Source organism: Peromyscus maniculatus, chromosome 1, assembly GCF_049852395.1.
Source record: "Peromyscus maniculatus bairdii isolate BWxNUB_F1_BW_parent chromosome 1, HU_Pman_BW_mat_3.1, whole genome shotgun sequence".
Taxonomy (NCBI): Eukaryota; Metazoa; Chordata; class Mammalia; order Rodentia; family Cricetidae; genus Peromyscus; species Peromyscus maniculatus.
In genome coordinates, this window is record NC_134852.1 from 3,068,658 (window position 1) to 3,081,854 (window position 13,197).

A 13,197-nucleotide genomic window follows, 5' to 3' on the forward strand; every position below is an offset into this window, starting at 1 on the left:
GAATTAAAAGAATAGACCTTGTATAAACACACACACACACACACACACACACACACACACACACACACACACACACACACACACAAGAATCAGTATGCATCTGAATGAATCCTTCAGATCATGAAATCTCTTGTAATTATATGAGTTTTCCATGTCTAAACTGTCAAATGTGTTCAAGGGAGATTGGTTTTTTAAGAAGATTTATTGTGATAAAGTAGAAAATGAAATCAATATAAATTTATGACTAAGAAATTTTGTTTTTCCTGTAAAAGATTAATTAACATGTTTGATCTATGTAACACAATTATAAAATATAATTTTTGTAGATAATGGAGCACATAAAATAATATATTCTTTTTTTCAAAACAATTCATTGCATCATATTTGGTACTTTATGTTTGACAACAAAAAAAGAAATTACATTTGTACTGCAGGAAAAAGAAGCTGGTCTGTTATTGAAAAAAAAATCTTGGGCCCTTTAGAAATTACAAAGTCTTGGGCTTGCCTGAAACAACTGAGCAAGAAATATATTCTTAGAAATGAAGGGCTTCAAGTATTACAAACCTGTGACACTGTGGCAAAATTCCAGAGGTATCTAAACTGCAGCACTTTTTTCTGCATATCGTGAACAAGGCCTGCTGAGGTTTTTAACTATTAGTCTCTTGATCAGTCATAGAATGGTAGTCAGGAGTTCTGGTCTTTAACTTCAAGCCATGGTAGATTTTCTTTTTTTCACTCTTGGGTGAAAATTTCATGCTTGCTAATTAGTTGGTGCCACATCACAGTGCAGTTGGTTCTTGCATTACAGTTTTAACAAGTTTGGCCAAAACAATGCTAAAGGCTTGCATTGTTATTTTAGTTCTTCAAGTTTTAGTTAAAAATTGAGATTGTTCCAACTGGTTCCTTCGGTTAAAAACTGTGGTACAAGAACACCAAACTGATCATGTACAGCAAATTTTGGAAACACAACACGTGTACTGAACACCTTCTAGGTTTCATATAATCTGCTTAGTAGCTATGCGTCCCAGGCTCTACAATGTCAAGCATCTGTTGTAGATGGCTCTGTACATAGTGATTCACATTGCATACTTCCTATGGTCATGAATCAACCCCGCAACAAAATCAGTCAGATGCTAAAGTCCCAACAACTCTTTGTGCTCAGTGAAAGAATCCAGTGCTAAAACAGCATTTATGCTGTCTGAGATATAGTAAAATCTCACAAGACAAATTTAAAGTAATATTTCTGCCACACACCTGCTATGTTAGCTGTAATAGTCTCTAGATTTTATATAAATTAGTTTAAAAACATGGGCAGGGAAGATAGGAGTAGGATATGGAATTTTTTAAACCCTTCAATTTTAGCAGCTTTTAATTTTTTCGAAACTGAACTATATCCTATAATGTTAGATATTTTATATATAGATTTCAGCAGGATAAAAAACGTAAAAGACTATTTGAAGGCAAGAACATTTACTCCTCTCATTCTGTGTAAGTTAGAGCAATGCAGCAGGTGTGTGACAAAAATATTATATACTAATATGGTCCAAAGTCATTCCATTTGCTTGTTTAATGATGTTCAAATTTCATTGGCCAGTACTTCAGTTTCTGCAGAGCTATCTCTATTAATTGTTATCTTCATATCCTCTTCATATCCTGGGGGCATGAAAGCCAAAGCATAAGGGAAAAGCTTATGACAATTTGCTCTATAAGTTTCAGCAGCGTCTTTACAGTCTCTTAGGCTACCATCACACAAGGCTTCCAACACCTCCATGCAGGTTTGAAGGTTTCTGTTGGTGAGGGACCCATCAAGTGTTGTTGCCAGCTCTACTGCTCATTTCTGACTAGAGGACTCTAAATAATACACCATTTTGGCAGCTGATAATCTCTGTGGCACTGAATCCCAATTCCTTTTCAGAAAAGTTTCATTAAAATTCTTTTGTTTTGTTGCTCCAAAAACACAATTCATTTCTTATACTAATACTGTTCTATCTGTTTCAGGTTAGTCTTTACTTTCACACCCAGAATTAAAGAGTCGAATCATGCATTCATGAAGCCAGGGATGACTAGAATCAATAGCAAATGCCGGCTTTACTGATTGTAGCATCAAAAGAAACTTTTCTTTCCTAAAGTAAATCTCAAAGCAAAAAGATGAGTTTCTATCTTGTTCTTCACCAAACTCTTCAACGGTGTTAAAAACTTAATAGCTTCTTCCAATGGAGTTTCAACCTTGGCCAATTCCTCTGGGATAAGTTCTTCTTTGGGGCCTCCAATACCATCATCATCATCATCTATTTTCTTTTTCTGATTTCTCTGCTGCTTTTCTTTTTCTGCATTTTTTTCTCTTCTTCTAGCTGGGCTTTCTTTTGAGCTCTTCTTTGTTTATTACGTAGTTTCTTTAACTCTTTGTCAGACATATTTGCTGTATCAGCTTTGTGTCCTTTATTCTCATCTGTAAGAGGGTTGTAATGAAGCTTCAAATAGATCTCAATAGCAATTCTTTCTGCTTTGAAGTAAAATGGATGCTGCCGAAGAACATCTTCTAGTTTTAATAAGTCCACATATGATCTAAGGGTAAACTTCAGCCTCTTTAATCAGATTGGCTTTTAACATGTGTTTTGCACACTTGGAATTAATAAATCTGTCTGCTGTGTCCAGGGCCTGGGCTTCATCCATCCACCTGGCAGCTTCTTTAATATTCCCAGCATACTTATAGATTTTAGCTTTTTTATATTTTATTTTACAATACTATTCAGTTCTACATAATAGCCACAGATTCCATTGTTCTCTCCCTTCCTGCCCCTTCTATGTCCCCCCAGTCCACCCTCCCATTCCCACCTACTCCAGAACAAGGTCTCCCCCGAGGACTGAGATCGACCTGATAGACACAGTTCAGGCAGGTCCAGTCCCCTCCTCCCAGATTGAGCCAAGTGTCCCTGCATAAGTCCTAGGTTTCAATCAGCCAACTCATACAATGAACCGAGGACCTGGTACCACTGCCTAGATGCCTCCCAAGTAGATCAAGCCAATCAACTGTCTCACCTATTCAGAAGGCCTGATCCAGTTGGGGGCCCCTCAGCTTTGGTTCATAGTTCATGTGTTTCCATTCATTTGGTTATTTGTCCCTGTGCTTTATTCAACCTTGGTTTCAACAATTCTCGCTCATATAAACCCTCTTCTTTCTCACTAATTAGACTCCCAGCACTCCACCTGGGGCCTAGCCGTGGATGTCTGCAACCAGATTCCTCATTCTTTGGATGAGGTTTATGGCACAACCATTAGGGTATTTGGCCATCCCATCACCAGAGTAGGTCAGTCCCGGGTGTCTCTTGACCATTGCCAGCAGTCTTTTGTGGGGGTATGTTTGTGGATTTCTGAGGGCCTCTTTAGCTCTTTGTTTATTCCTTTTCTCATGTGGTCTTCATTTACCATGGTCTCCTACTCCTTGTTCACCCTCTCTTTTCTTGATCCAGCTAGGATCTCCTGCTCTCTTTCCCTCAACCCTCGCCATTCATTGCTCCCACTCATGTCCAGGCTGTTCATGTAGATCTCATCCATTTCTCCGTGTGTTTCTTGGGGTCCTGTTTTCCAGGTAGCCTGCCTGGTGATGTGAGTAGCAGTCCAGTCATCCTTGTTCCACATCTAGCATCCTCCTAAGAGTGAGTACATACCATATTTGTCTTTCTGATTCTGGGTTACCTCACTCAGGATGATTTTTTCTAGACCCATCCATTTGCCTGCAAACCTCATGATGTCATTGTTTCTCTCTGCTGAGTACTATTCCATTGTGTATATGTGCCACAATATATTTATCCATTCTTCAGTTGAAGGGCATCTAGGTTGTTTCCAGGTTTTGGCTATTACAAACAATGCTGATATGAACATAGCTGAGCAAGTGCTCTTGTGGTATGATTGAGCATTTCTTGCGTATATGCCCAAGAGTGGTACAGCTGGATCTTGGGGGAGATTGATTCCCAATTTTCTAAGAAAGCGCCATATTGATTTCCAAAGTGGTTGTACAAGCTTCCATTCCCACCAGCAGTGGAGGAAGTTTCCCCTAGTTCCATATCCTCTCCAGAATAAAGTGTCTTCAGTGTTTTTGATCTTAGCCATTCTGACAGGCATAAGGTGGTATCTCAGAGTTGTTTTGATTTGCATTTCCCTGATGATTAGGAATGTTGAGCAATTCCTTAAATGTCTTTCAGCCATTTGAGTTTCCTCTGTTGAGAATTCTCTGTTTAGTTCTAAAGCCCATTTCTCAATTGGACTCTTGGTCGTTTTGATGTCTAATTTCTTGAGTTCCTTATATATTCTGGATATCAGTCCTCTGTCAGATGTGGGGTTGGTGAAGATCTTTTCCCATTCTGTAGGCTGTCGCTTTGCCTTGTTGACCTTATCCTTTGCTCTACAAAAGCTTCTCAGTTTCAAGAGGTACCATTGATTGATTGTTTCTCTCAGTGTCTGTGCTACTGGTGTTATATTTAGGAAGTGATCTCCTATGCCATTGCGTTCAAGACTCCTTCCTACTTTCTCTTCTAGCAGGTTCAAAGCAGCTAGATTTATGTTGAGGTCCTTGATCCACTTGGACTTAAGCTTTGTGCACAGTGACAGATATGGATCTATTTGCAGCCTTCTACACGTTGATATCCAGTGATGCCAGCACCATTTGTTGAAGATGCTTTCTTTTTTCCATTGTACACTTTTGGCTTCTTTGTCAAAAATTATATGTTCATAGGTGTGTGGGTTAATGTCAGGGTCTTCAATTTGATTCCATTGGTCCACGTGTCAGTTTTTATGCCAATACCAAGCTGTTTTTATTACTGTAGCTCTATAGTAGAGCTTGAAGTCAGGGATTGTGATGCCTTCAGAGGTTGTTTTATTGTACAGGATTCTTTTGGCTATCCTGGGTTTTTTGTTTTTCCATATGAAGTTTAGTATTATTCTTTCCAGGTCTGTGAAGAATTGTGTTGGTATTTTGATGGGGATTCCATTGAATCTGTAGATTGCTTTTGGTAAGATTGCCATTTTTACTATGTTAACCTTGCCTATCCATGAACATGGAAGATCTTTCCATTTTCGGACATCTCCTTCAATTTCTTTTTCCAGGGACTTAACGTTCTTGTCATATAGGTCCTTCACTTGCTTGGTTAGTGTTACCTCAAGGTATTTTATGTCATTTGTGGCTATTGTAAAAGGGGATGTATCTCTAATTGCCTTCTCAGCTTCTTTGTCCATTGTATATAGGAGGGTTACTGATTTGTTGAGTTGATCTTGTATCCTGCTATGTTGCTGAAGGTGTTTATAAGTTTTATCAGTTCCTGAGTGGAATCTTTGGGGTCACTCAAGTATACTGTCATGTCATCTGCAAATAGGGAAAGCTTGACTTCTTCCTTTCCAATTTGTATCCCCTTAATCTCCTTATGTTGTCTTATTGCTCTGGCTAGAACTTCAAATACTATATTGAATAAGTATGGGGAGAGTGGACAGCCTTGCCTGGTTCCTGATTTTAGTGGAATTGCTTTGAGTTTCTCTCCATTTACTTTGATGTTGGCTGTTGGCTTGCTGTAAATTGCCTTTATTATGATTAGTTGTGTTCCCTGTATTCCTGATCACTCCAAGACTTTTATCATGAAGGGGTGTTGGATTTTGTCAAATGCCTTTTCTGTATCTACTGAGATGATTATTTTTTTTTCTTTGAGTTTGTTTATATGGTGTATTACATTGATGGACTTTCATATGTTGAACCACCCTTGCATCCCTGGGATGAAGCCTACTTGATCATGGTGGATAATTGTTCTGATGTGTTCTTGGAGTCTGTTTGCCAGTATTTTATTGAGTATTTTTGCATCAATGTTCATGAGAGAGATGGGTCGGTAGTTCTCTTTCTTTGTTGCATCCTTGTTTGGTTTAGGAATCAGGGTAATTGTAGCCTCATAGAAGGAGTTTGGTAATGTTCCTTCTGTTTCTATTATGTGGAACAATTTAGAGAGTATTGGTATTAACTCTTCTTTGAAGATCTCTTAGAATTTTGTCCTGAAACCATCTGGTCCTGGCCTTTTTTTGGTTGGGAGAATTTAATGACTCTTTCTATTTCCTTAGGGGTTATTGGACTATTTAAATAGTTTATCTTGTCTTGATTTAACTTTGGTATGTGGTAACTATCCAGAAAAATGTCCATTTCTTTTAGGTTTTCCACTTTTGTAGAGTAGAGGTTTTTGAAATATGACCTTATAATTCTCTGGATTTCCTCAATGTCTGTTGTTATATCCCCATTTTCATTTCTGATTTTGTTGATTTGGATTCTCTCTCTGTGTCTTTTGGTTAGTTTGGATAAGGGCTTGTCTATCTTCTTGATTTTCTCAAAGAACAAACACTTTGCTTCATTAATTTTTTGTATTATTGTCTTAGTTTCTAATTTATTAATTTCACCTCTCACTTTGATAATTTCCTGGCGTCTATTCTTCCTGGGAGACTTTGTTTCTTCTTGTTCTAGAGCTTTCAGGTGTGCTGTTAAGTCACTAGTATGGGATTTCTCGAACTTCTTTATGTAGGCATTTATTACAATGAATTTCCCTATTAGCACTGCTTTCATAGTGTCCCATAAGTTTGGGTATGTGGTGTCTTCATTTTCATTGATCTCTAGGAAGTCTTTAATTTCTTTCTTTATTTCTTCCTTAACCCATTGGTGATTCAGTTGAGCATTATTCAGTTTCCATGAGATTGTAGGTTTTCTGTAGTTTTTGTTGTTGTTGAAATCTAACTTTAAACCATGGTGGTCTGATAGAACACAGGAGCTCATTCCAATTGTTTTGTATCTGTTGAGATTTGCTTTGTGGCCAAATATGTGGTCGATTTTAGAGAAAGTTCCATGGGGTGCTGAGAAGAATGTATATTCTTTCTTGTTAGGATGGAATGTTCTGTAGATATCTGTTAGGTCCAATTGGGTCATGACATCAGTTAAGTCCTTTATTTCTCTGTTAAGTCTCAATTTGGGAGATCTGTCCTGTGGTGAAAGTGGGGTGTTGAGATCTCCCACTGTTAATGTGTGGGGATTTATATGTGGTTTAAGCTTTAGTAATGTTTCTTTTACATATTTGGGTGCCCTTTGTGTTTGGGGCATAAATGTTCAGAATTGAAACTTCATCCTGGTGGATCTTTCCTGTGATGAGGATGTAATGCCCTTCCTGATCTCTTTTGATTGATATTAGTTTGAAGTCTATTTTGTTGGATATCAGGATGGCTATACCCGCTTGTTTCTTAAGACCATTTGATTTGAAAGTCTTTTTCTAGCCTTTTATTCTTAGGTAGTGTCTGTCTTTGAATTTGAGATGTGTTTCTTGTATGCAGCAGAAAGATGGGTCCTGCTTTTGTATCCATTCTGTAAGCCTATGTCTTTTTATAGATGAATTAATTCCGTTGATATTCAGGGATATTAACCACCAGTAATTGTTCATCCCTGTTATTTTTGGTGGTAGTGTGTATGTGCTCTTCTTTGGGGATTACTGTTGTGTCTTTATCTATTGCCTGTGTTTTTGAGTGTCTTTCTGACTTCCTTTGTTTCGAATTTTCCTACTATTGCTTTCTGTAGGGCTGGGTTTGTGGATAGGTATTGTTTAAATCTGGCTTTGTCTTGGAATGTCTTGTTCCTTCAGTCTATGGAGATTGAAAATTTTGCTGGGTATGTTATTCTGGGCTGACATCCATAGTCTCTTAGTGTCTGCATTATATCTGTCTAGGTCCTTCTGGCTTTCAAAGTCTCCATTGAGAAATCGGGTGTTATTCTGATGGGTTTATCTTTATAGATCACTTGGACTTTTTCCTTTGCTGCTCTTAATATCCTTTCTTTATTCTGTACATTTAATTGTTTAATTATTATGTGTTGAGGGGACTTTTTTGGGGGTCTATTCTGTTTGGTGTTCTATAGGCTTCTTGTATCTTCATAGGCATTTCCTTCTTTAAGTTGGGAAAGTTTTCTTCTAAAATTTTGTTGAATATATTTTCTGTGCCTTTGAGTTGGTATTCTTCACCTTCTTCTATCCCTATAATTTGTAGGTTTGGTCTTTTCATGGTGTCCCAAATTTCTTGGACATTTTGGTTCATGACTTTGTTGGCTTTAGTGTTTCCTTCGACTGATGAAACTATTACTTCTACTGTATCTTCAGTGCCAGAGATCCTCTCTTCCATCTCTTGCATTCTGTTGGTTATACTTGCATCTGAAGTTCCCGATCTTTTACTCAGGTTTTCTATTTCCAGCATTCCCTCTGTTTGTGTCTTCTTTATTTTTTCAATTTCTCTTTTCAGGTCTTGGACTGTTTCCTTCATTTGTTTCATTGCTTTTTCATGATTTTCTTTTAGTACTTTATTGCTTTCTTCCAGGACTTTATTGTTTTCTTCTAGGACTTTATTGTTTTCTTCTAATTTGTTTGCCCTTTCCTCTAGTTGTTTACAGCCTTCTTCGCATTTTTTTTCTTTTCCTCTACACAAGCCTCTTGTAATCTCCCTCATACAGTATGTATGAAATCAAACTGGTCTTCGGTGATTTCTATAAAATATCTCTCAATTTAGTGACACTTTTTAAGTGCTTCACCGAATCTGTTCATGGCTCTGTATGCCTGGGCACACTCTGTCTGGAACCACATGCACTGCATTTCATTCAGGTTCTCCACTGCTGATGTTCCTTCACTTGTAAACTTCATGATGTTACTCATAAGGCTATTTTCTTCTGCTTCTTCCAATTTTTGATGTTCAGGTCTAGATGTTGGAGGTGGGCTAGGTTCTGGTGATGCTCTATTGCTCTTCATTTTGTTGTATGTACTTCTGCCTTTATGTCTGCCCATCTCCTTGTGGTTCCTTCTTGGTCTTATCAGTGTCCTTGGTTCAGAAAGAGCTGACAGATTCAGGAAGTCTCTCTTTCTTTTCCAGATGGGAGTTCTCTTGTACAAATGGGAACTTGGGGCATGATGGAAGCTCTTATCTGGACTGGAAGTCTCTTGTCCAGAAGGGAAGTCAGGGGCAGGAAGGGAGCTGAGTTGGGGTCTGGTCTCTAAGTCTCAGGAATTGGCTGGGGTCTTGGGCAGATGGTAATGGAGGCAGGGCATGGAGATAGCAGGGGCTGCCGGGGGGCTTGGAAAAGGGAGTCCCTCCTGGTGGGGCTAGAAGGCGACCTGCCTGGTGGCCAGAACCTGGGGCCAAGTTGGGCAGGTCTTCCTGGAGTGGTTGGTGCCCAGGGATGGGGTTCGGGTTGGGCCCAGATACTCACCTCTGGTCCAGAAGGGAAGTCGGGGGCAGGATGGGAGCTGGGGGCCAGTCTCTAAGTCTCAGGAAGTGGCTGGGGTCTTGGGCAGATGAGTGTGTGTGCAGGGCTTGGAGATTGCAGGGGATGCCGGGGGGCTTGGAAAAGGGGATCCCTCCTGGTGGGGCTAGAAGCGGACCTGCCCGGTGGCCAGAACCTGGGGCCAAGTTGGGCAGGTCTTCCCAGAGTGGCTGGTACCCAGGGATGGGGTCCAGATTGGGCCCTGATACTCACCTCTGGTGTAGAAGGGAACGAAGGAAACTTTTTAAGACCTGAAAATGGAAAGAGAAACAATAAAGAAAAAACTTTTGGAGGGAATTATGGAAATCGAAAATCTGGGTAAGTGGACAGGAAGTACAAATGCAAGCATCACCAACAGAATTCAAGAGATGTAAGAGAGAATTTCAAGTGTTAAAGATACAATAGAAGATACAGATACATTGGTCAAAGGAAATGTTAATTCTAGAAATTCCTTAATACAAAACTTCCAGGAAATATGGGAATCTATGAAAATACCAAGCTAAGAATACTAAGAATAGAAGGAGAATACCAGATTAAATGGTCAGAAAATAAATTCAATAAATTCATAGTAGAATAATTTCCTAACCCAAAAAAGGACATGTCTATACAGGTACAAGAAGCTACCAGAGCACCAGAGAGATTGGACCAGGAAAAAATTTCCCAAAGCCACTTAATAATCAAAACACTGAACATACAGAACAATGTTCTAATACAACTAATATAAGCTGAAAAGGAAAAAAAATGTATTACATAAAGGCAGTGAGGTAACTCAGACTCAAAAGTCAAACGTGGTATGTACTCACTTATAAGTGGTTACTAAATGTGTGAGAAGCGATGGCCAGATTGCAACAAAACCTATTTAGAAGAGACAGTGAAGTATTCTTTTTACTCATTAAATGAAAAATACAACAACAGGGTATTTCAATGCTAATCTTGTACACATCAAATACAGGAGTCCCCAGCTTTACTAATGAAATAGTCTTAGATCTAAAGCACAGACCAATCCCAGCACAGAGATGGTGGGTCATTTTAATACCCCACTTTCAGCAACAGACAGGTAACATTAAAAAAAAGTAAATAGAGAAATTCTGAAGATAAATGACATCCTAAGTCAGTTTTACATCTATATTTTACACACCCCATGCACTTGTAAACCTCTAGATAGAAGACATATTTACAGAAATTATTCTTTGTCCACTATGCACACAGAAGCCTTAAATAACCCATCAACATGAAACAATACTTTCAAAATATCCTCAAAATATGAGCATTCTGTCTCAGAAACCTTTTATTTTCTAACAACCAATAGAATATGAAGCTCAAAATTGTGAGCAGACAATTTAAATACAAAATATATCAGTTTAAAAGTTTTTTTTTTTACATGTACAGAGCCGGATGATGTCAAGAGGAACTCCCTTATATTTATATGCACTAAGTACAAAACATTGCAAAACTAAATGGGATGATGGTTCTCCATCTCATTGTGAGAACACAGGCTTAGAGCTTGGCATTTTGTTCTCCTTGGAATCAAGGTTCAAAAACACTGTGGACAACTCAAGAGGGGTATATATCTTTCCCAAATATTATTACATATGAATTTTTTCACTAAAACGTATTTACAAACTATGTTGTTTTAATAGTTCTAAAAAAGTAAAAGCATGTAAAAAGATATTTCTCAAAGAGTACTCAATATATGTATTTGCATGTTCCAGAATTTCTATGTAGACCATGTTTGCCTTGAAAACATAGGTTCACCTGCCTGTGCCTCACAAATGCTCAGATTATTGGCATGCACCACCATGATACCCAGTAAGATGCTTGGTTCTAATAAAACATGGCTTGTTACAAAATGGATAATTAATATGATTAAAATTGAAAATAAAGACATGTTAATTTCCATAGCTTAATCACTGCACATATTTATATGTGATGAATTATCATCCTCTATCCCCGAGATACCGATGTCATGATGATAAATGAACATATATAAATATTACTTATAACTATGACAATGCAAAACTTAAAGAAAATAGCTTCAGAGTGAAGTGTGAAAGCTTTGCGATTTCTGAAAAATAGTTTTGCAAACTGATAAATATACATTGTACAACTAAAAGTTTTTGTTATTTTACACCTTCAGTGTGACATAATATAAATATTAAAATAATACCTTGTAAAAATTGTTTCAAACAGCCAGTGAGCAGATATTTATATCTTTCAATTACTAAAAAGTATAAATTGAGATATATCCCCAGTAAAATAGAATAAAAATCTTAAAATCTGAGTTTTCATATTCTTCTAATACCTAAATTGTTTCAAGTTATTAATATACAATGCACAGATAATTGAGACAATGCAACTTGAATATACTAAGTCAGCCATATTTTTAAGTTAGTGTTAAGGAAAAGCACTCTAACACAGTGGGAAACTGTCATTACTACTTTGCAGGGAAATTAATTACCGTGCATAAAGATTCTATTAGTGTACATCAACATGTGCTTATGCAGATTAATCTGCTTTAATCTGATGGTAGACATATATTGTACCTATTAGACATTATTCACTACCTATCATCTATTCATTTACTATCTTCTTAATTTTGACTAGAAAGTAAAATCCAATTAGAAAATACCAAATACAGGCCAATTCCAAAGGGCTGGTTGATCCTTCAATATGCAGAGCATTTAACTGTTCTTCTACCAGCTCTTCTAGAGCATGGAGTTTCTCTGTTGTTAAAGGCCATTGCTGAACCCATACAGGCTTGTCTGTCAATCATTTTAAAGGTAGAGCTGTTGGTGTCTTCAGGAGATCATCAGTTGTTGTGCCCTGTTCTTGTACAATCTGGATGGCTGGTGACCACTCATTAGAATAATATCTTCTAATATTTCTGTCAGAAACATGTGCTTGTTTATGATTTGTTTCTGAGGTTGTAGGATGTTAATCTGAGTATTCCATTGTTGCAAGAGGTCTCAAGCCCACAGGTTCATTGCTATGGTAGCCACCTATGGTTTTCATTTTCCTCTCTGTCCTTCTGCACCTATACATTGGAACCATCTTGCACTCTGTTTCACTTGAGATAATGTTGCAATTCCTAACAGTTGAATGCTTACCTCCTGAAGAGGCCAAGTTGGATGCCAAATTTCTGGTGCAATTATGGTCATGTCAGCACCTATGTCTACCAGGCCAGACTACAAAACACCATTCATTTTTATTGTTAATTTTGGTCTTTGTTCATTTATACAAGTTTCACAAACAATTTTCTTTATGTTTTCTCCTGAATTTTCTGTTCTCTCTGTCTCAGTTGTTCCATTACTCTGAGTAGCCAGGTTTATTCCAATAGGCATTTGGTTATTTAATTGCTCTGAGTAGGGGGTTCCTCTATCACTTCAGGAAAGTTCTGAACTGGATTTGCTAAGGGTGTCTGCCTAAGGCTCCTCTCAGAGTTTACCAAAGACTGAGGCAAAGTATTACCTTGCTTGTCCCTTGTTGATCTACATTCCTTGGTCCAGTGTTTTCCCTTACCACACCTTCTGCATACTCCAGAAGGCAGACGCATTCTGTTACCATTGTTCCTTGAAGAAACATTGTTTCTAGGAATGCCTTGTTTACAGTCTCTTTTCAAATGTCCTTCATTTTCACATCCAAAAGATCTGACATTCCTCAAACCTCTTGAAATGGCTTCTCCTAGCCACATATCATGGTCATGAGCCTCAACATTAACTGTGTCTCTAATCCATTCTTCCAAGGGTGCATATCTTGCCTTTAATGGCCTGATTATTCTCTTGCATGCTGCATTTGCCTTCTCAAAAGACAAAGATTCAATTATTATCTGATAAGCTTCTGCATCGGGACCATTCTCCTTACTGCTGAAGTCAGTCTTTGTAAGAAAT

General features: G+C 37.9%; 1 pseudogene; it reads right to left on the reverse strand.

Annotated features, from left to right (window-relative positions):
• Positions 1 to 1,116: 1,116 nt before the first annotated feature.
• On the reverse strand, positions 1,117 to 12,874 carry LOC121826467 (N-alpha-acetyltransferase 15, NatA auxiliary subunit pseudogene; annotated as a pseudogene).
• Positions 12,875 to 13,197: the final 323 nt, after the last annotated feature.